Source organism: Leptidea sinapis, chromosome 24, assembly GCF_905404315.1.
Source record: "Leptidea sinapis chromosome 24, ilLepSina1.1, whole genome shotgun sequence".
NCBI classification, from domain to species: Eukaryota; Metazoa; Arthropoda; class Insecta; order Lepidoptera; family Pieridae; genus Leptidea; species Leptidea sinapis.
Genome location: NC_066288.1, coordinates 5811237 through 5834443, shown reverse-complemented (window position 1 = coordinate 5834443; position 23207 = coordinate 5811237). Strand labels below are relative to the sequence as shown.

The following is a 23207-nucleotide window of genomic DNA, read 5'->3' as shown; positions in this document are numbered from 1 at the left end:
TATTGTATTTTTATGCTTTTCATTTCACATTTCATTAATCACTTTATTACCCCTTTGATAGCCAGTAATAAACTGTTGGTTGTCCACTCGAAATATTGTTATTTCGATATGTATAAGTATCTTACTATATAGATTAGATATATAGAATATAATAGAGATAGAAATAATGGAATATAATTTCATGTTAATATAATTATTAAATTCATAGAACTATTGTATGAAAAATATTTAACAATGCAACTTATCTCCAGAACATGAACGGTAATTGAATGACAAGAGAGCTGGTAGCTTATATTGTATACTGACGTTAAAAAATATTATAGAAACGCTAAAATCATTTTTTATATACTTATATCTTACTAACAGTTACCGGTAGCCCTCTCATCCGTTGGTCATAGTGATCTGTCAGTAAAATTTCATTACAGTTGGAGTTTATAGAAACAGTTTTAAATTACGTCGCGTAGTAAATATTACGCGTACTAAAAACTATCCGTTTCTTGTAGGAACCGTGCATGACTACTCTCGTCAAAAATATTGCTATCTCAAAGGGGCCCGCGGCCCGCGGGTACTACTCCTATAATGTAGAATATATAGTATCGTAGTATAATATAATTAATATATTATAGTATCAAGTATATTCAAGGTACAGTTATGGTACGGTGGAAGGCGCAGTACAGCTACATTTTTATGAGCTGCCATTAATAAAACTTTTTAATATAATCGTCTTTATTGAATTTTAATAGAAGTTCTGCTTTTAATTCTAAATCCATAAAAACAATGGTTTTGGTGTGTAGCCACGCTTGAATATTATCTGCCTTCTGCCATTCATGCTGGCCACCCGGTCTGCAAATCTGGAGGGGTACGGCACATTGTCTATTACTATTACCGATCTCGGTTTCACTTTCTCCAAAACGTTTCCAAACCTGTAATTATATAAACGTAGTTAGGTATGTGAATTTTCTTTTCTATAGTCTTTAATTTTTACCAAATAGTTACGTCTACACACCATCAAATCCGGCCCATCCTGCAATAACTTTTTCTAGAGCGATTCACATATTTAAAATTCAATTTTAATATAATTTTAAGTGTTGCAGAGTAGAGCGAATAAGGGTAGGTCCTCGTCATCATTATTAGAACTCGTAACTTTGCTTATTATTTGTTGATTAATATTAAAAAAGAAAGTTGTGGACTATTCTTTGAATTTCTAAAAGCCTGATATCGTCCAATTTATTTACGATCTTATATTTTAGTGTAGATCGATTAGGTGTGGATACTTCTCCTTTGACTTTATATTCAATTCAAATTTTCGAAATAATTTTCACAGAAATTCCCATAGTTTCGGCCGTCGTTTTTAAGATGCCCCTATTACAGGGAAATGTAGTTGCATCGTTGCAATAATCTTCTCCCAGCAGTGAGATCAGAAGCGATTGATGTAGGATGTATCTGGGATTTCATGAAACAACGATACAAGTGAAACATTTTTTCACAAATTTACAATGTTTATATCAATATAATAATCGAAATAAGAAAAAAAAAAACAATTTTATATATTATGAATATTAAACTTTACTTATTCATAAAATAAAAATATAATTTAAGGCTCCCACACGGCCTGCCTGAAATTAAAGTAGTTTAAATCAATGAATCGTCTTCACCCCTACTCCGCGGCGGCTTTAATGCGACATGCGATAGATAGACGAAAAAATTTAAATAAAAAAGGTTGTAAAAGTTTCAATTTGAAATAAAATTAAAAACCTGTTTTCATAAATCTATAAAGTATATAATTAGGAACGAATACAACATTGAACGAAAATTAATTATTTTAGGACAATCACACATTTTAGATTCGGTTTCAGAAACTCAGACGCTACGGATTTCACAAACAAAAGCTATTAATTAATGATTTAAATGCATTATTCTTGCTTAAATCCAAATATTAGTAGAACCAACCCACAGATAAAATATAAACTTCACATTTTGACGTTTTTATACGCTTTCAGAATGAATTACCTTGAATGCAACTTGAACTTTAAATAAATTACAATATCTTCAAAGTACATACATACACTCAAGCCTTGCTCCCGTCGGGGTAGGCAGACACAATAGAATGCCACTTGCTTCTATCCTCAGAAACCTCACGCGCTCCCTCTACATTCATTACTCTTTTCATACATGCTCGCCGGTTGCGGGTGCTTCGGACCTTTCCTTTCCTCAAAACGTCCCCAATTTGGTCGACGAATGTTGCACACTTGCCTTATATATTTGATGCGTCATTCTTTCTTCACTCATTCGCTCCACGTGTCCAAACCATTTCAGCATTCCTTTCTCAGTCCTTGTCACAACATCCTCTTTTAGACCACAGCGCGCTCGTATCACCATATTCTTAATTCTATCAATCAGTCTTACCCCACACATACTACGCAGTGATCGCATCTCAACTGCGTTAATTCTGCTCCTATGCTTCTTCTGCTATACCCAACTCTCACGTCCGTAAATTAACGCACTCCATTATGGACAGCCATTCGCGCTTCTATTGGCACAGTTTTGCCGTTCATAAATGCATGCAGAGCTCCATTCACACAGTTTCCCACAGTCACTCTCCTTTCAATATCTTCCGTCTCTTGTAAAAATGCTACCCAAATATACCAATTCTGTAACTTGTTCTACCCTTACATATTCAATCGTAATATTACACTCAGTCAACCGTTCATCCTTCTCAAATACCATCACTTTCGTCTTTATTGCATTCACTTTTAAGCATTTCTCGCTTTTAAGCTCCTGTTCAAGCAGTCCATCATTTGTTGTAACTCATTCGCCGATGATGCAAAAGTGACTTGATCTTCGGCGTATAAGTGACACTTAACAAACAACCCTTCCATATTGATTCCACATTGCATTTCTCTCATATCATGCATGCATCTATCCATGAATAGGTTGAACAACCAAGGCGAGGCTACTCGACCTTGTCTGACACATTTGGACATATCAAACCAGCCTGTATAGGCAACATTAATCCAAACACAGGCTCGAGAATCCCTGTACAGAGATGTCAGAGCCCTTATGAGAAAATTGTCCACCCCATACATAGATAACACCTTCCATAAAACCTTTCTATTCACCCTATCATAAGCCTTTTCCGAGTCTATGAACGCGCAATATACCTTCTAGTTTTTTGCCAGACCTTTTTCAGTGATGCAACGTAAGGAAAAGCCTTGATCATCGCATTCCCTTCCGAAATCCCGCTTGCACACCCCATACCCTGTCATTAGTCACATTCATTACTCTTTCAATCAATATTCTGGCATACACTTTTCCACCAATACTAATAAGGATGATCCCGCAATTATTTTGACATTGCTGCTGCGAACCTTTGCCTTTATAAATTGGGACAATCACTGCCTTCGTCCAATCGTCTGGAACTTGGCCCTGTTTCCAACATAAATTAAATAGGCGATGCAGCAGGCTTACTATTAGTCCATTGCCAGCATTCAACATTTCAGTCGTCACTCTATTATATCTTCTTGCTCTATTTCACTTACATCTTTCTCAAATAAGCTCTCAACATAATTCTTCCAGCACTCTAGTATCATACTTTCTTCATTCATGACCTCACTTCGTTCATTCCTAATCAGTTTCATAAATGTATTTATATTTTTGACCCGCGTTTCTTTCACGAGTTTCCGAAACAGTTTTATAATATCTCGGAAACTTGCGCCGAATTGTTCCTCATATCTCACCTTTTTTTCATTCCTTTTCTTCTCTATACATTCTTTAACTTTATTCATACCGCCTAAACTCACTCTATTCGTTGCTTGTGTTGCTAAGACATCCGGCCATGCTTTTTTCTTTTCCACAACCATTCTTCTAGTTTCATCATCCCACCAGTCGGCATTCTGGCATTTCTTACGCCTTCTTTTACTCACCGAATACATCTTCAGCACATTTTATAATGTTGAAATACCGACCATAAATCATTCATACTTTCCTCATTTACATCACTCCAGCTTATTTCTTGCCGTTCACTCAATTGCATTTTTATACATCTCTTTTGCTCGCTGATCTTACAATCTTTCCACTTTTATACGTTCTAATTTAGTAGTTGACTCTTTTGATCTATGCCGCCAGCGTTTAAGCAAACCATTACCAAACCAAACCATTACCAAATAGCGATCTGTGCCGACATCTGGTCCACGATAGGCTCTAGTATCCACTACTTTCATTTTCATTCTTTCATCGACTATCACAACATCTATCATACTCCTTAACACAACATTGCCTTCCTTCTTTTGCCACATGTACTATGTATCATCTTATGCTGAAACCACGTATTCATCACAGACAGACCCATCTCCACACGTACATCTAACAAGTATACGCCGTTGTCATTCACACTCTTATCTCCAAACGTATCACTTCAACCCTTGCATTGAAATTTACAAGTATGACAATACGTTCGTTCAACTTACGCAATAACAAAATCTCTCTCGTTTGTTCCCAAAATTCTTCTCTTACCGCCTTCCTATGGGAAGAGTCCGGAGCGTATATACCTACCAAAAACGGAGGTGTCGGACCTACTTTCAATTGGACCCAGTAAGACCCACTCACACATTCATACTCTCGCATGCATTCTGAAATTCGGTCTGAAAGAAGTATACCAACGCCTTTACTGATATGTTCTTCATTGGGAACTCCCGACCATATTTCTGTGAACGGGCCCCGCGTCAGTATGTCTTTCCCCTTACATTTTGCCTCATTCACACACAACACATGTAATTCGTTCATTCATTAACTCATAAACTTCATCCAGTTTCTCATTCATTCCTCCTCTAACATTCAACGTCGCAAAACGGAATTCCGATGCCCACTTTCCGCCCCGGCGAGAACAATTTAGTTTTAGGTTTTGGTGTGACGTATGGCGAATATCGCCGCCGCCTACAGCTGTTGGGTTGCTCCCTTCAGAATACGAGGAGGAGCCTCGTCCTGTAGATACACGAGGAGGGGATTCTCCGGCTACACCGGTACAGTTACAGTATTATTTCCTACAGCCATATTCCCGATTATTTTTTATTAGGCTGTATGATGTCTTAAGGGACAGCCAGCCCCTAAGTGGCGGGACAGAATATCGGATTTATTTAAAGTTTTCCTTATCTAAGATTTATTAATATTAAAGGTAAAGATTTGCATAAGAGGTGTATTCAATTTTTTGTTATTTGATACTTTTCAGTTTTTTAAGTAGGTTTTTTTAAACGTAGCTTTTTTAAGAATATTTTCACTTGCTTTTTACTCACTATATTTATCTGTTATTGTAATTACTATTATATCGTATCGTACTGCACTGTTGCAAAGGAACGTGGAATATCCTGATAGAGTATCCCCTCTTCCGCTGATTGCTTTGCTTTTTTAAGTTTAAAGTTTTGAGAATGAGGTTTAAATAAGGTCAAAAAGAATTTATTTACTTTTCTAAAAAAATTCACATCATTGACCTACCTACTTTAATAGACAAGTGATATTTTAACAGTAATTTTTAGACAAGTGACATTTGATGTCGTATGTTACGGGCCAGCCGTGAGTGGCTAAGCTGCCACTGACGGCTAGCCCGTAACATACGACATGCAAGTGCGTGGCGCCATGGCCAGTCTTAAGACGTCACATCTTACCGACGCCAAGGTCAACGGGCTCGGGCTACACAATAAAATTTATTTCTTTTGAAGTGTTTCGGCTTGTTTAAAAAAAAAGAACGGCAATGCTTTTGTTTTTAAACAAGCTAGCGTTTTGTTAGATAACATAAAAAATAGATACTGCGTAATTTAAACAAATTTCGTTTAAAGTGGGGCTGTCGTGCATTTTTTATGATTTTTTTAGATTTACCTACAGATTACATTTCGATTATTACTAATGAATGTAGTATTTTTTTTAACTAAAAATACTACAAAGTTAGTAATAGAATAGTTACTAAGACATCATAGATAATACAAAAAAGAGTTTTTAAATAGACTGATACAGATAATTTTTATGGCTGACCGCATTTTGACGACTTGCATTTTTACACAGATAAAGTTTTAAAATTAAACATTTTTACTTTTATAGTCTGTTAAATTACCTTTCTTGTGATATATCGTGTAGCATGTTTACTCTGTGTATATTTAACGAAAAAATATGTCTGCGCGCCCTCCGCGAGCAAACATAATATGTCTGCTTGCCACTCAACGGTAGTTTTTGTAGCAGACATAATGTGTCTGAGTTTATTTTGTGATTTAAGCCTGACTATTAATTGGTCTTACGTCTTTTAGCAACTCTTTAGGCTGTAACGGATTCAGATATTGCATACGATTGAGATTTTAGTGCATTTACCAAACACCGAGGTAAGTGTAATAATTTTGTTATTTTCACAAAACGGTATAACTACATGTTGGTAAATAGCTGAAGTCGGAGAAGGGTTAAGAAAAATTGGTATGGCGCGGCCGGCGGCATCTTGAATGAATTGTATCGAAAATGTCAAAACAGAAGAAGACAAAATATTTTAGAAAGGCAATGCTAGGTTCTGCAACAGGTACACCGACCACTAGTTAATATATATAGAATAATAAAATTTAAAATAATATATAACTTTCATGAGACAATAAAATGGTATTTATAATGTACTCACTCATGTTGTCATGATGGCACTTTTAGTCTTGCCGATGATCATGTAGTGGACATTGTAACATTTATGCACCTTTGGTCTTGTCGATGATCACATAGAGGACTTTGGTGCACCCATGAACACCAATAGTGACATAGTTTCAGTGATACCTTGCACGTCATCACCACCGGCGCACCTTGAGCCGCCGCCCTGTCAAACCGCGCACTACGGACACAAGTTCGCAGTATGAGACGGCACATTATCGCGAAACCATTACTAGTCCGAAACTAGTCGGTACCCATACCGATAAACCGTGAGTAAACCTGTGATTATAAATAATACTAAACCTTTTTAATAGATTAATCTCATCTCTCACGTGACATTTTTCCTGGGAAATAACGAAATCTATATAGGTACCCAAAAAGTCATTCAAATACTTCGATATTTTACAGAAGACTACATTTTAACATTTTACATTTTAATCACTGAGAGTTACTTATAAGCGATATCGTAACTTTTGCATTAACCTATTACGAAAAACCAGAATTGCATTTGAAAAACTTGAATTTCAAAAAGCCGGCAACAATTCCAAGCAAGTATGGAAGACCATACAATCAATTACCAACTCCGGTAAAACGAAGTCCCCGGCTGAAAACCTATTGTGCCTAAAGGAGAACTGACAGCTTAGCGTTGATGAGGTAAACTCTTACTATGCAAATATTGGTAGGCAGCTGGTAGATAAAATACACAATAGTGCTTTGCTGCGAGATCCCACACGTCCATTCTATGCCCCAACTCTTGTCCTGTTCAGCACCGACGAATCCGAAGTCGAGCGCGTAGTCACATCATTAAAAAACAATAGTGCTATGGGCTGGGACGGAATCTCTACTGGGTTCTTGAAGAAGCACAAGAGAATCATAATCCCGCCTCTTACATATATATGTAATATGAGCCTGAAAACGGGAATATTTCCTTCGGCCTTCAAAAGGGCTATTATCCACCCTATCTTCAAATCAGGTGATCGAAGTCTAATTATAAATTACAGACCAATATCTGTATTGCCCGCGATGTCTAAGGTACTGGAAAAAATTATTAATATTGGACTCACTAAGTACTTAGAGTCACATAATCTCCTGTCTGCAAACCAATATGGCTTTAGAAAGAATTGCTCCACTGCTGATGCTGTACATAATTTAGTGGATCACATAGTCAGAAAACTTGACGATAAACAGAAATGTGTAGCACTTTTTCTGGACCTTGCGAAAGCGTTCGACACGGTTTCGATCTCGATATTGCTATCCAAACTGGACTCGTTAGGTATAAGAGGAAACCAATTATCCCTGTTTCAAAGCTATCTAACCGGTCGATCCCAATGTGTTAAGATTGGCCCTTATACAAGTTTAGAAACTACCATTGAATATGGCGTTCCTAAGGGGAGCATTCCTGGCCCAAGCTTGTTCTTAGTATACGTAAACGACCTATGCAATCTTAAATTATATAATGGAACAATATTTTCTTACGCAGATGATACAGCATTGGTATTTTCTTCCGGAACGCTGTCCGGAACGTATAGTGTTGCTCAAGATGGATTTAACGCAGCAAATAAATGGCTTAAAGAAAACCGGCTGACCTTAAACCTAGCTAAAACTAAAATGATCCATTTCTCTATGCGCAACCATAAAGACGAAGACTCCTTATAAATCACTGTTTTACCAAATGACGGTCAAATTTCAGCTGGTATTCGCTGCATTGAAAAAGTAACATCTATCAAATATCTGGGGGTTCTTGACCAAAACTTGACTTTCAAGCCCCATGTAGAATACTTGTCAGGCCGAGTACGTAAGCTTATTTATATTTTCCGGCGATTACGTCACTCTGCCGATCCTAACATTATGAAAATGGTATGGCGATATGCCAAACTATTTTGAATTATTGCATTACGACATGGGGTGGTGCTGCAAAATCTCACCTTCTCTTGGTGGAGCGTGCACAGAGGGCTGTCTTGAAGGTATGTTGTTTTAAGCCTCGCCTGTATCCCACAACAGAACTTTATGAATACTGCCAAGTCCTGACAGTCAGGCAACTCTTCATATTGGCGATTGTTATCAAACAGCACCCTTTAACAGAGTTTAGGCCAGAGTCTACTCGCCGCAATCGAAGGTAAGGACATCATTTAGCCGCAGATTCTTTCTGTTTCTGGGACCGTACCTTTATAATAAGCTACACAAGGTATTATGTTTGTATGGTCTAAACATGTACAAATGTCGGTCAACTGCACACGAATGGCTCCTTTTGCAAGATTACTGTCACACAGAGAGACTGCTGGAGGTCTTGGGTAGTTAGCACACCTATAAACCGAGAACAACCCTATCGTACGCATGTTTGCACATACAATCTCTCTCTCTCTCTCACACACTCACACATACACACACACACACACATTTACCTCTATCCTTTGGAATTTCAAGCTTTTTAGTCACTGTGTAAAAGTTGAATCCTGGTGACCAGTAATACAGGTATTTTATTACCTACCACAGGCACCAGCGATCCACAAACAAAACTTATGCATCCCCTGTATTTTTAAGTTTTCCCTATATTGTAATTTTGGTTGTTGGTGAGAAATAAAAGTTATTATTATTATGTTATTATTACGTAGGTAGGTAATAAAAATTTTAAGAAAATTTCATACTTTGTAATTTGAAGGTTTTTAAATGTTTTCAGTTTCTATTCTCGATAATTAATTCTAAATGTTCCATCTCTATGATTCAAATACAAAGTACCTAACGTAGCGAAGAAGTAAGTAGAGTCACGCTGCCGTCTTTTGACGTCAGCACAATCGGGCCAGACTCATCCGGGTTACTTACCACACTCGCACAGAATACCGGCGTGAAGTAGCGGCCTAGTGCCGCTATGTTTCGCATAGGTTAGTGTCGAGGACCGGAGGCCATAGCCCACCCTCCCAGGAGGGTACCGGCTTTACCAGAGCTCCCCGAGCATTCGCGCCTTGAGACGGCGCAGGCGGCCTTGTGTTTCCTTACGGAGACGCAGATATCTCGACCTACCGATAGGTACGCCATATTTAACGTACCCCGGGTACAAAATTGAGCATAATTTATTGCCTCATGCCGGGGTGTGTGTACGTTAGGGAGGAGATCTGCTGTCGCCGTCTCGGCAATTTTGAGGGTAGGGACCTGACTACTGTCTGGCTTCGCGTAGATTTAGAGGACCGCGTCCGCATCTATGCGTGTGTCTACAGGTTCCATAGTGGTAACGCAGAAACGAATCACCTCATGGGCTGTGTTCAAGAGACAATTAACGACGTGCTTGCACAGATTCCCTCCGCTGAAATCGTAGTCTTGGGTGAATTCCACGGGCACAATGCCGAATGGCTTGGATCACGTACAACAGACTACGCAGGGCGATCTGTGCATAATTTTGCATTGGCGTATGGTCTGTCCCAATTGGTTGAGTCGTCAACGCGGCTACCGTATGTGAATAGCCGTCCTTATTAGATATTCTGCTGACTACACATCCCGACAGTTACCAGGTCTCTGTCGACACCCCTCTCGGAACGTCCGACCATTGCCTGGTCAGAAGTGTAGTAACTATCCGACGCGACGTCAACGTCACAGACCACCAGCGACGCATCGCGTTTGGCACTACAAGTCAGCAGATTGGGATAGGATGCGTTGCTTTTTTGCATCCTACTCTTGCTTTGGCAAGGGCACGGTTTGTTTCCCTTCGGATAATCCTAGTGCCTCCGCCGTTGCAGTAGCCGATGTGATACTGCTGCGCATGGATATTTTTATACCAAGCTCTGTAGTACCGATCGGTGGCAGATCACAGCCCTGGTTCGAAGCGTCAGTTAAAGCAACATCTGACTGCAAAAAACAGGCGTATCGAGGCAAAAAACAGGTTGCGGCGCTGGGCACCAGGTGACCCGTACGCTCGTTTGTCCCCCTATTCCATAAAAAATGTCTCCAGTAGGTAAAAATATAACTGGAATAAAGGATTACCTTTTCAGATTTTTTTACCTGTTAAATTAATATTTAGCACAGGAATCAACTCAATAACAGACAATCTGAAAAGAATGAAAAAATAACCATCTGGCCATGTAATCATATAAATTTATGAATTAGTTTTGGTCGTTTTGCATTCGTTTCATGTATATTTTTTCTACACTGACATTTGTTACACAATCACCGAAATACCTTCTTTTTCTTCTTTTTCAATTCCTTAATCATGCTTTTTAACTCACATACTCTCGTTTTCACTTGCGTGTGTTTTCTTTGGAGTTTTTCTATTTTAATTAGGTGCTTTCGATGGCGTGCAATTTTCCTTCTTAATTCTCTTCGCAATTTTGATTCTTTTGGCGTATCGTAAACAGAATCAAGCTCTGATGAATCTTCTTCAAAGTGTATCTCCTCAATGGTAATGTCCGTGCTACTATCATCTGAATCGTCTGAACATTTTTCATTTTCAATTGTATCCGTTTCTTCTTCTCCATTACAACTTGTTACAGTTACAAACAAACTTGGACCGGTGTGAGAGATGGGCATCAAGTCACTCTGAAAACAAATATAGCGTAACTTAGGGCCGTATTATAGAAGGCGTCTGAATACGTAGGTATTACGTACTGAGACACCTTATAAAACACGGGTCTTTATTTTAAACCAAATAATATATGACAGCCAATAATATGCTATGATCAGCAACTTAGCCTTAGATGAAAGAAAGAAAGAAAAGAACGAAAAATCATTTATTGAATAGGGTCAAACGGCACTTATGAATGTCAGATTTACTACCACTTCGGACAAATTATGCTATAATAAGAATAGGTGGCACAAAACTAGTCATTTTAACTTATGAATCTTCAATTATTTTTGTTTATTTCGGTATAAAATGCTGTCTGTTCCATTGCACCACTTCCATGCAAAGTACATATATTTCTTCCGTGAAAGGTATTTTGCTATAAAAATCGGTATAAATTTGGTTCAGATTCCTGCAAATATATTAAACTAAAATTTCTTTTCAACATACCGAATTATTTTCCGAAGAGTGATCAGAATTATTCTCACTTCCAGCGGACTCTTCACCGTTATGTTTGAGAGATGCAAAAAATAATGCCTGCACACGTAAATTTTATTTTATTTTTATACATACAATGGAGCAACGAGATTATAAATGTGAAACTTATAAGTTTTTATGGCTATGAGGCGCTTGCCCCACCGGCGACGCTAAATGAGAATTGAGTAGGACTAGAAACTAAACACGAGTTAGTGAGCAGCTAGAAACGAGTTGGAGAAACCCCTTCTAACCCTTGCTCGGGCTGCCATATTTTGGGTAGTGCATAGCACCGGTGATCGCCGAGTTAAACATAAGATTTTCTATAGATTCTGTAATTAATTAGTATTAATTATAGTCTCGATCTTACGTAGCACAATCCGTCAAGTCTTAAAAAATACCACACCACAATTATATTAACTTAGACTGTTAATAATTTAAAAATAATTGTATTCCATGAGACCTGAGTTTAAATAATAGAATGTAATTGGTATGGTTAAGTATATAATAATTGTATTGTATGTCTGTGACTTAAGCTTACCTGAGTTGGGATAACAGATTTTTTTAGTCTACGAGGACCTGTCGCAGTGACACGATAGAAATCGTTGTCACGGAAATGCTCTGAACATATACAGGTTCTTGCCGATGGTTTCCATTTTTGTTCCTCACGACTGCTGCGTATAATTGTTATCCAACGATTTCTCATAGCTCGATCGGAAGGAACTCTGCAAGAAAGTGATGTCTCAATGAGACATGACTTGGCACATTTTGGCCATAAGATCATCTTAGCTAAATGATCTTGCTGCCAATATTTTGCGCCCTGTATGTTATTGATGAAGTGGCAGCCTTTGCATGGTTAATCTTTTAATATGATAACTGCTTAGTTATCATTAGTATTTGCTTGGCTTGTGCATGGTCCACACTCGCCACACAGCCCATGCCTTGAAAAATGTAAGCCTACATTCATTTTGGTAAAAGCTTTTCTAGACGTATGTAATCCAACGTTCTATCAGGGGTCAGCTTGGCTTCCATCCTTAGATTGTTTCATCCACACAGATGTCATCCGCCGTCACGCTAGCGAATCAGTCTTGAGTCGTCTTTTGGCATCATAACATCATAACATGTTGTAGGTAATGGCTTTGGTAAGGACTCAAACTTGCCTAAAATTCAAAAAGTGAGCCTTGCTTTAGAAGTTTGAGGCTTTATAATTTTAGGGCTAATTTGTTTCAATAAATGAACACTTCAGTTTTAGTTCCGGTTGAAATAACCATTTATTTTAAATAAGTGCTCATTTCTTGCGGTTTAGGGGGGGGATATGGTGAGAGGCCTTGGTGATCTGTATTTGCTAGGATATAGGTTAATAAATACCAAGTTAGAGCCAGTGGCGTACGTTCATCTGTGCAAGGATGAACTATCGGTGCGCACCATACAGTCCTATCATACACGTCCTCGCCCTCGCTAGCCTGCCGACACGGAATAGCGGGGGGCTCATAGCAATATGGGTCGTTCTTCCTTGGCAATGTTATATGTCATACGAGCCTTGCACAAATCACCTACCTCGTGGCTGCAATAGATGAGTGTGAAGGGCAAAGGCGAGTCGTCGGCGCCTTAAAACCGACTTACTAGCCAAGGGAGACAACCCTGACAGAAAAACAAGTGTGGGGCCGGTAAGGGTCCCCCCAGACCGTAAACCAGCGGGTTTTCCTACTGGACCGGGGATCTGACCGTCGCCACTGGATTGTGAGGAAGATAACCTCTATAAAAAATATCCCTAAATCCTAGGGTAAGGATGCCTGTAGGATGCATGGCTGTTAGGAGGTACAGTCACTAACGACCAAACTCAGCGTACCAGGCGACCCGCTGTTTTACGTAGCCTTCTCATTGGGAATGGGCGTTACCACATGTGATCTTTACATCGACCCTACTCGTACGAACAAAATGATGATGAACAAGTCTAAAATTACTAATAATTCTAATAATTTAAGAAATTAACTACCCCATGTGGGTGCCAGCCATGTTGGAGAATCCCTATCTGAGCAAAGCTCAGATTGCCTCAAGGAGACTGGGGGAACAAAATCACAAATAATGGAAGAAACGGACCTATAAACAAGAAAACCTTAACCCAACAGCTCTTTCACCCTGCACTCTTTAACAGACCACACTCAGCCTCTTTTGTGAAATAGATGAAAGGAGATTCAATCCAAAAACAGATGACATTCAATCAGAACTGGAACAACACCAACAATGGAGCCATGCTCTCAACCCACTGAAAATATGGAAATAGGTGAATAGCAACATCAGTGTCCTGGCAAAGTGACAAGGTCCCAGAGAGAAAAAGAAAGCGTAAAGAAGCAAGCCCCATAAATAACAAAGACAAGCGTGTTAAAGGGTCTACAGCTTATAGCATACCCAAACAAAACAGTTTTGCTGCACTAGATAATGACTTGAACGACAACAATTCAACAAACATGGAGGGGGAAAAAATGTGGGTTCCAAAACCTGAACCCATATTTATAACAGGAGTTTTAAATGTAACTGAGCTACGTTAAACCTTGAAGAGAATTGTGCATAATGAAGAGAAATTCAAAATAACAACTCTGAAAAATGGGCACACAGTTTACCATGTGATGTTGATACTTACAAACTCTTAAGAGACTACTTAATAAAAGCAAACATAGGTCGTTATACATACAGACTTAAACATGAGAAAGCTTTCAGAGTTGTCCTGAGAGGATTACATGCCTCCGAGGATCTCGATATTATTAAGAAAGAATTAACAGATCTTGGACACGAAGTCAGGAACATTACCAACGTACTGCATAGAAGGAACAAGGAAAAGCTCCCACTCTTCTTTGTTGAATTGGAACCAAAACACAATTACAAGGAAATTTACTCAATTAAAACAATTAATTACACAGTTGTTCGCTTTGAAGCACCATATAAAACTAAAGAAGTAGTGCAATGCAAAAGATGTCAAAGATTGGGCCAAACTAAAAACCTGTGCTTCGAAAATTTAAAAGATCGCCCCAGCTAACACCACCTCTGAAAAATAACGTCGGTAAATGGGCTAGGAGCGACCAAGAGAAAGCAAATCTATTTGCTGACCACCTAGCCAGAGTTTTTCAGCTAAATCCCAGAACTGAAAATTCAATGCTGGACGAGGACATTCAGGCATTCTTGGACTCCTGCTACCAGCCGTCCATCCCAACCCATCAAATGTGTTAGGGGAGATTAGATATTTCATAAATTGTCTAAAGCCAAACAAATCGCCTGGATTCGACTTGTTGTAGGCTCTTGAAAGAACTGCCCCGCAAACCTACTGTGTTGATTACTACCCCGGCCAATGGAAAATCGCCCAAATTATTATGGTAGCTAAGCCAGGAAAACCCTTATATAAGCCAACATCCTACAGGCCAATAAGTCTACTGCCAATTCTCTCGAAGCTATTCGAAAAAGTGCTACCGGAGAGGCTAAGATCCAACCTTACACAAATAATCCCTAATCACCAGTTTGGATTCGGAGAGCACCATGCCACAATCGAACGAGTTCATAGAACTGTAAATACCATCTTTGGAGCATTGGAAAATATATGTTATTGCACAGCGGCTTCTCTGGATATCAGTCAGGTGTTCGACAAGGTTTGGCACGATGGACTCCGGTTTACTGTACTGTACCGTAGCTTATAATTTATTTGACGCCCCTATGGAAAGAGTTTATGACATTTGCGATCTAGGACTGACATTAGATAATAAATTAAATTTTCATCTGCATATTATAACGATCTGTAAAACAGTGAATAGAGTACTAGGATGCATTATGAGGAATGCTTCTCAATTTAGCGATATCAAGGTAGCAAAGGTATTATATAATGCTTACGTGCGGAGCAAACTTGAGTATTGCGCTACTATCTGGGATCCCTATGAGGATAAATACACCCTCATGATTGAGAAAACGCAGCGTAAATTTGTCCGCTGGCTCTATAAGAGGACCTTCGGATATTACCCATATTTATACCCTTCCTTATTTGTGTATGGGATCTACCATCCCATACACAAATAAGTTTGAGAGGCTTTCGTTCAGGAGAAATATGCTGTTAGTGGTGCATTATCTCTCCATAATACATAATAAATTAGAGTGTCCACAAATCCTAGCTCAAGTTGGTTTATTGGTACCATATCGTATCTCCCGTGATACGGTGGGGGCGATGGCTCCGAGGCGTCGGTCGCGTCTACTGGAGCGGCCCGTCACGCGAACTCGACATGCCGAGAATGCTCCTACTATTCGAGCACTACGTCTGATCGGCGACTTGCTCACTCAGTGTTAAGGCTGATTTACACAGGGTCAGTAGACAAGTCAGTCGCAGCGCCAATTACAATAGCATTTTTTATAAAGCCGTCCAGTTCTTGAAACCACTTGACTTTTGGGACATATACGTTCCCACCAGCGCCAGATCTGGTGGATTTTTGTATCTTGTCGAGATCTAAATAATATGTAGCCCTTATGGCTTTAATTTTATTTTTTACTTCAGTAGAAGTGAGCCCTTTGATTTGCATTTGTTGAGCCATATTTTGCAACGCTGTTGACCGCATTTCTTTATTGCGGTAATTTGGGGATTTAATATCCCAAAGGCACTCGTTTTCGCCATATAATTGCACCAATTTTAAGGTTTCGTCTTCGCTAAGCTTACGCGTCATTTTATCGCCAGCGAAAAAAACGTGGTCACTCTACAACGCAGCGGCAGTGATTAACCACGCACTGACTTGTCTGTTTACACGGGGTTTATTTGGCTGGCGCGGGGGTGCGCGGTTGGCGGGGGGCGCCAACTGACTTTAAAATATTCGTGTCCGAATATTCAAGTCAGCGCTGACTTCAAGCCACTGTACTAACTTCAAATCAATTTACACAGGGTTTTTTTCGGGTCAGCACTGACTTGCCTCGAATTTGTAGTCAGTTACTTACCCTGTGTAAATCAGCCTTGACATTGATTTATTTGCGGACAAATTTCAAACGATTGTTAATGACATGCATATTATGTTAGATAGTACTTGAATTATTTATTAATTTTAATAACTTTTTTATTTTATTTTATTATTGACTTAAAACTTTGGACTTATTTTATATGATTATTTGGCGCTATGGACATTATTTGATTTTATATAACTTGATATTTATTATATTATGTGCTGCCCTGTGCTGCCCCGGGGCGTAAAAAGAATAGGGTAGTCCCAGGTCCAAGGGTGTCGTAAGAGGCGACTACGGGCTTTTTGAAAGTGGGAGAGTCACGCTGCTGTCTCATGACGTCAGCACAATCGGGCCAGACTCGTCCGGGCTACTTACCACACTCGCACAGAATACTGGCGTGAAGTAGCGGCCTAGTGCCGCTATGTTTCGCATAGGTTAGTGTCGAGGACCGGAGGCCATTCCCCCCCCCCACAAAATATGAGAGCGGTATTTAAAGAGAAATTACCCCAGGAGGGTACCGGCTCTTGTAGAGCCAGAGAATCCCTCCCCGAGCATTCGCGCTCGGGCTGCCCTTCGTATTCTGGGGAGGGCACAGTACCGTGTATGTCACAGGACAAACAGGGCAGCAACACCACGGCACCCCGCTCCACGCTTAATGTGGACTTTTGTAACATCCGGGGAATTCACTCCAACTTAAACGCCGTCCACCACCACCTTGAGACGTCGCAGCCGGCCTTGTGTTTCCTTACGGAGCCGCAGATATCTCGACCTAGCGATACGTCATATTTAACGTACCCCGGGTACAAAATTGAGCATAATTTCATGCCTCATGCCGGGGTATGTGTGTACGTTAGGGAGGATATCTGCTGTCGCCGTCTCGGCAATTTTGAGGGTAGGGGCCTGTCTACTCTCTGGCTCCGCGTAGATTTAGAGGACCGCGTCCGCATCTATGCGTGTGTCTACAGGTCCCATAGTGGTAACGCAGAAACGGATCACCTCATGGGCTGCGTTCAAGCGGCATTTGATGACGTGCTTGCTCAGATCCCCTCCGCTGAAATTGTAGTCTTGGGTGATTTCAACGGGCACAATGCCGAATGGCTTGGATCACGTACCACAGACTACGCAGGGCGATCTGTGCATAATTTCGCATTGGCGTATGGTCTGTCCCAATTGGTTGAGTCGCCGACGCGGCTCCCGGATGTGGATAGCCACATGCCGTCCTTATTAGATCTTCTGCTGACTACACATCCCGATGGTTACCAGGTCTCTGTCGACGCCCCTCTCGGAACGTCCGACTATTGCCTGGTCAGGAGTGTAGTGCCTATCCGACGCCAACGTCGCAGACCACCAGCGACCCGCCGCGTTTGGCACTACAAGTCAGCAGATTGGGATAGGATGCGTTCCTTTTTTGCATCCTACCCTTGGGGCAGGGTTTGTTTCCCTTCGGATGATCCTAGTGCCTGCGCCGTTGCAGTAGCCGATGTGATACTGCAGGGCATGGATATTTTTATACCAAGCTCTGTAGTACCGATCGGTGGCAGATCACAGCCCTGGTTCGATGCGTCAGTTAAAGCAGCATCGTGGACCTCCAGCTTCCTCACTGGGCGCAGCATACAGGTCGTTATCGACGGTTATTGCTCGAATCCCAAGCCCGTGAACGCTGGAGTTGTGCTGGCAAAGGCTGGCCAAGGCTGTGTGCTATCTCCCACGCTGTTTCTTCTGCATATCAATGATATGTTGGACACCGCCAACATGCATTGCTATGCAGACGACAGCACTGGTGATGCCATATACACGGGCCATGCAGGTCTCTCTCGGGAAAACGTCGACCAGTGCCGGGAGAAACTTGTGTCTTCTATCGAGTCCTCTCTCGAGAAGGTCACGGAATGGGGTAAGTTGAACCTTGTCCAATTTACCCCCAGAAGACTCAAGTTTGCGCGTTTACAACTAAAAAAACCCCATTTGCCGTATCACCGCTCTTCGAGAACACTTCCCTTAAAGCCTCGCCTAGTATCGGAATACTGGGTCTCGAAATCTCGAGCAATTGCCAATTCCGTGGCCATCTGGAGGGCAAAGCCAAACTGGCTTCAAAGAAACTGGGCGTCATAAATAGAGCACGGCAATACTTCAAGCCGGCCCACATTCTAGCGCTCTACAAAGCGCAGGTCCGGCCTCACATGGAGTATTGCTGTCATCTCTGGTCTGGCGCACCCCAGTATCAGCTCGATCCATTTGACCGCGTGCAACGCAGAGCAGCTCGAATTGTCGGGAACCCAGTACTCTGTGAACGGCTGGATCATTTGGCGTTGCGTAGAGACGTCGCTTCATTGTGTGTTTTCTACCGCATCTATCACGGGGAGTGTTCCGAAGAGCTGTTCAACCTGATTCCTGCCGCCGAATTCCACCTTCGCACGACACGCCACAAGTTAGGATATCATCCTCACCATCTGGATGTGTGGCGGTCCTCCACAGTGCGGTTTTCAAGGAGCTTTCTTCCTCGTACCACGAAGCTGTGGAATGAGCTTCCGTGTGCGGTGTTTCCGGGACGATACGACATGGGTACCTTCAAGAAAAGCGCGTACACCTTCCTTAAAGGCCGGCAACGCTCTTGTGATTCCTCTGGTGTTGCAGGAGAGTGTGGGCGGCGGTGATCACTTAACACCAGGTGACCCGTACGCTCGTTTGTCCTCCTATTCCATAAAAAAAAAAATATATATATTTTATCATTATTTTTTTTACCTTTAATTTAAAATCTAATTTTGTTATATTAATTGTATTAGGTTTATATAATAAATAAATAAATGTACAGGAGTCAAAGGTAAATCATCATATTACAAAGTTAAATGAAGTACTGATGTATATTAACAGGTACTGTGTGTATGTGTATGGTCAGCAGGTAAATAAATCAATACTTTTATATTTTGTTAATATTTTTATAGCCACTTCACATGGAACTGATAATATGAATAGTGAATATAATAATTAAACATAGTTTTTAATTCAAAATTTCTTCAAATACAGAGATTTCACACTCATCCTTATCCTCACTTTCATCCAATGAATCATTTGTGTTAAGTGTAATGTGTTCTGATATTATATGTTAACACATTGGTGGACAGTAACGGTCACAGGCGTCTATGTAGCTAAAAGTTATACGGCAGTATGCCTGTCGATGTCTGAGTTTTTACTTGGGTAAAATCAGTACGCAGGTATAATTAAGACTTTAGTACCGTTACAACACAATTTCCAAAAAATCAACAAATAAAGTACCTTCATGCTCACATTCGCGTCTTTTGTGGTCCCCTCCCTAAGCACACTACGCTTGTGGGCGTCATAGTCTCATACGATCAGTCGAGTAGTGCGCCCCTGCGGTGTTCCGATATGTCGCTATATGTTTTCGCGCGCAATTTTTAACTTAAAAGTAACTACTGTTTGTTTTCAATGAAATTTTATTGTTTTAGGCATACTAAATACTAATTAGTTGCAAATATAAACAACGTTGATAATGTTTCTTGTAAACCCGATTTTGTTGTACTAAATTTGTAACAATTTATTTGCAAATATCTCGAGACTCCTATGAAAAAGAACAAAAATGACTTCAAGACCTATTTGAATTGATTGAAGACCCATTTGCTGGTGATGGAGAGTACGTATTTGACGATCAGTATGAAACATCCCGTGCCGGGTCCACGAGTTCAGACAATGAAGCTCTTGCCTCATATACAGGATATATATGACAGACTAGAGCTGCTATATCATCTGGCGTCATGCTCTTTGTCTAGTTATGCTGTTGTCGATGCTGACAAAACTTCATATTCTGTCTAGACTCTACTCAATGTATGTCTAAGGCCGTTGTGTCATATCATATATTTTTTTTAAATGTGTTATGACACTACGCCCGTAGGCAATGTATGAAAATAAGTAGTGTCTCAGTAGCCGCAACCACTGATATAGTACTGTCCACCAAAGTGTTAAGCCTCATTTGTGCCTTGAAATTGCTAATATTTTACAATAACAACACTGAACAACAAATATTATAAGCCATAAAGTTTAAGCCACACAAAAATCAATTCATACATTTTTTAACTAAAACCAAATAGTGAGAAGTCACAACAATTAGCAATGTTTATAAATAAAACTATTAATTAATTTTACTTTCACCCGTGACTTAATATTGTGATATATTTCTGTCCTAAAAAGGAAAATAACATCATTTTTCTAACTGTACAAGGAAATTTAAATTTCTAGTTTTAAATTTGTAAATATACACATACTATAATCAACCTAAGTCAGTCAATTAATAATTTGTTTAACTTAACTAACTAGTCTTAACTCCCTGTTAATTCAGTTGGTATAATAAGATAAAAGTTTTTATATATAAAACAAATTGATCACATAAAATTTTAAGAATATGACTAAGTTTCAGAATCTAGTCGCATTTGATTGAGTGAGTAGTTTAATAACTCTATTTGATGTAATCATTTCATTGAAATATACACCCCAGACAAATCCGGCTATGCCTGTAGAGCTGCCAATAACATGTAACATTAAACAATCCTTCAGAATGTTGCTTTGGAGTATTAGTTAGTAAAAATATTAATACCTCATAAAAGATACTAAGGTTACTTACTGGTGGAAGGTGACCTTTTTTTCATTTCCAATAGACCTAGCATAATTCCGGCAACATTTTATTGCACAACTTGACATCTATCCTTTGTAATATTAAAGTGCCCAGGAACAGAATCATGGAACCATTGTTGTTATAAATATTAAAAGTAGATAAGTAGTTCAGTTCAGACTTGGGAATATTCTCATGCCAACATATTAAGCCCTAAAGGGATGTAAATAGGTCATATTATGTTATACCAGACCAAACAAATACACAAATCTTTGCGCTAAACTTACAATCGTTTGAAGCGTTAAAAAGTCTGTAAATAAAATGTTATTAATTTACAAAATTACTTGTAAACAAACTCTTTTTTGTTGCCCTTACTCTTAATACGTTAAATAATTATAATTTAATCAAACCTCCAAATTATTCAAATAGTATGAATTGAGAAATGAAAACACACCAAATAAAAATCAAAGAGAATTTAAAGAAACACTACGTTCAAGAGACGGGACCATGGAAACCGATGTCGCCAAACTCACACATTTATCTATTAAATATGTAATACACACACTTAATTGCGGATTTATGACAGGCCTAAATTTACAATCAGGAAAAGATATAACTACAAATTTATTTACATAAATTTCGTACTTAATACAATTACGCTAATCTCATATTCTTAAAGTGATAATGTCAACCTCAGAACTTTTTCTTAAATTGCGAAAAATAACTTGAAGTAATGGGAACTCTGTAACCATAGATTTGACTTCTGTCAAACAAAATATGATTTCTGCAGTCAAAAATGGCACAATACGGCATATCTGTATTATTTTAAAAGATAATTATGTTTCCCTTGAGTAGCTACTTTTATTATTACATATTTAGTCTATTGAAATGTTACATGAGCTTTGCATTATTTAGAGGACGCAATTTTATTTTTTGGGGACGTGTGGGGGGTTAATAGAAGCTTAACACATTCATTACCACTACGATTTTCACGATGTTTACTGAAATGCCGCCTACATTTTACGTTGGACTCGCTAGGCGAGTGCCGGCGCTGCAACACGAATTGAATCGACTCGCCACGCGAGTTCAGTGGCATGGCGTTAGGGTAAAAACAATAATGTTATTTTTGTGGCCGTGATAGTGTACGTTACGTGTTTAACGCAATTAAAAATTGTTTAACTAGTCTACGGTGTAATTTAACATACAAAATTGGCAAGAAACACTATAAATAATAGAAAAGGTAAGTTTGTTTCGTAATTTATGCAGTGGATTTCAATCTTTTTATTTTAATTGCGTTCAAAATTTTTTAAGAAGTATCTGATATGTTTTTAGTGACATTTGTACCAGAAACAGAGCCTTACGACGACGATATAACTCAGATGGAGGAGGAGATACCAATAAAGCGACAATGCATCGAAGGTAACATATTAATTTAACCAAATTTAAAAATATGGAGGTTCTGTTTAACTATAGTAAGTGCGTCCTAAGATGATATGGGTGACAGTTATCATATTCCTTACTTCGCATTTTTTTTACAAGTAAGTAAACAAAAAAAAAACAAATAAAATAAACTATGTAACCTCGACAAAAAATATATTTTCAATAATTATAAATAAATAAAATATTGCTATTATTTTTAATAACTGTAATTAATATTTTATGTATTACCTGTACCTGTAATATATAAGTAGAAATTATTATGAAAATATTTTATAAAAATGATTGAAGCATGGAACGAAACTTATGTCAATAGAGATTGACACTGTCGAATCGACATTTAATCGATCCATTATCAATTTCTTAATTATTTATATACTAAAAATCTATAGTTTCGATTGCAATTCTTTTACGAAGTAATTCGATATTCTTAAATAATCGTTAATTTTTGTTTCGTAACTTCCCTATTATTGTCAATTATCATCTGTCACGCATATCATCTTA

General features: G+C 39.1%; 1 long non-coding RNA gene across 1 annotated transcript; it reads right to left on the bottom strand.

The window, feature by feature from the left end:
• Window positions 1-10704: 10704 nt before the first annotated feature.
• Window positions 10705-21960, bottom strand: LOC126971711 (uncharacterized). The gene is made up of 5 exons (XR_007730961.1): window positions 21554-21960; window positions 21279-21479; window positions 12228-12411; window positions 11663-11749; window positions 10705-11190 (listed from the first exon to the last, which is right to left on the bottom strand). It is a non-coding gene; the product is annotated as an uncharacterized LOC126971711 (long non-coding RNA).
• Between the last annotated feature and the right edge of the window lie 1247 nt (window positions 21961-23207).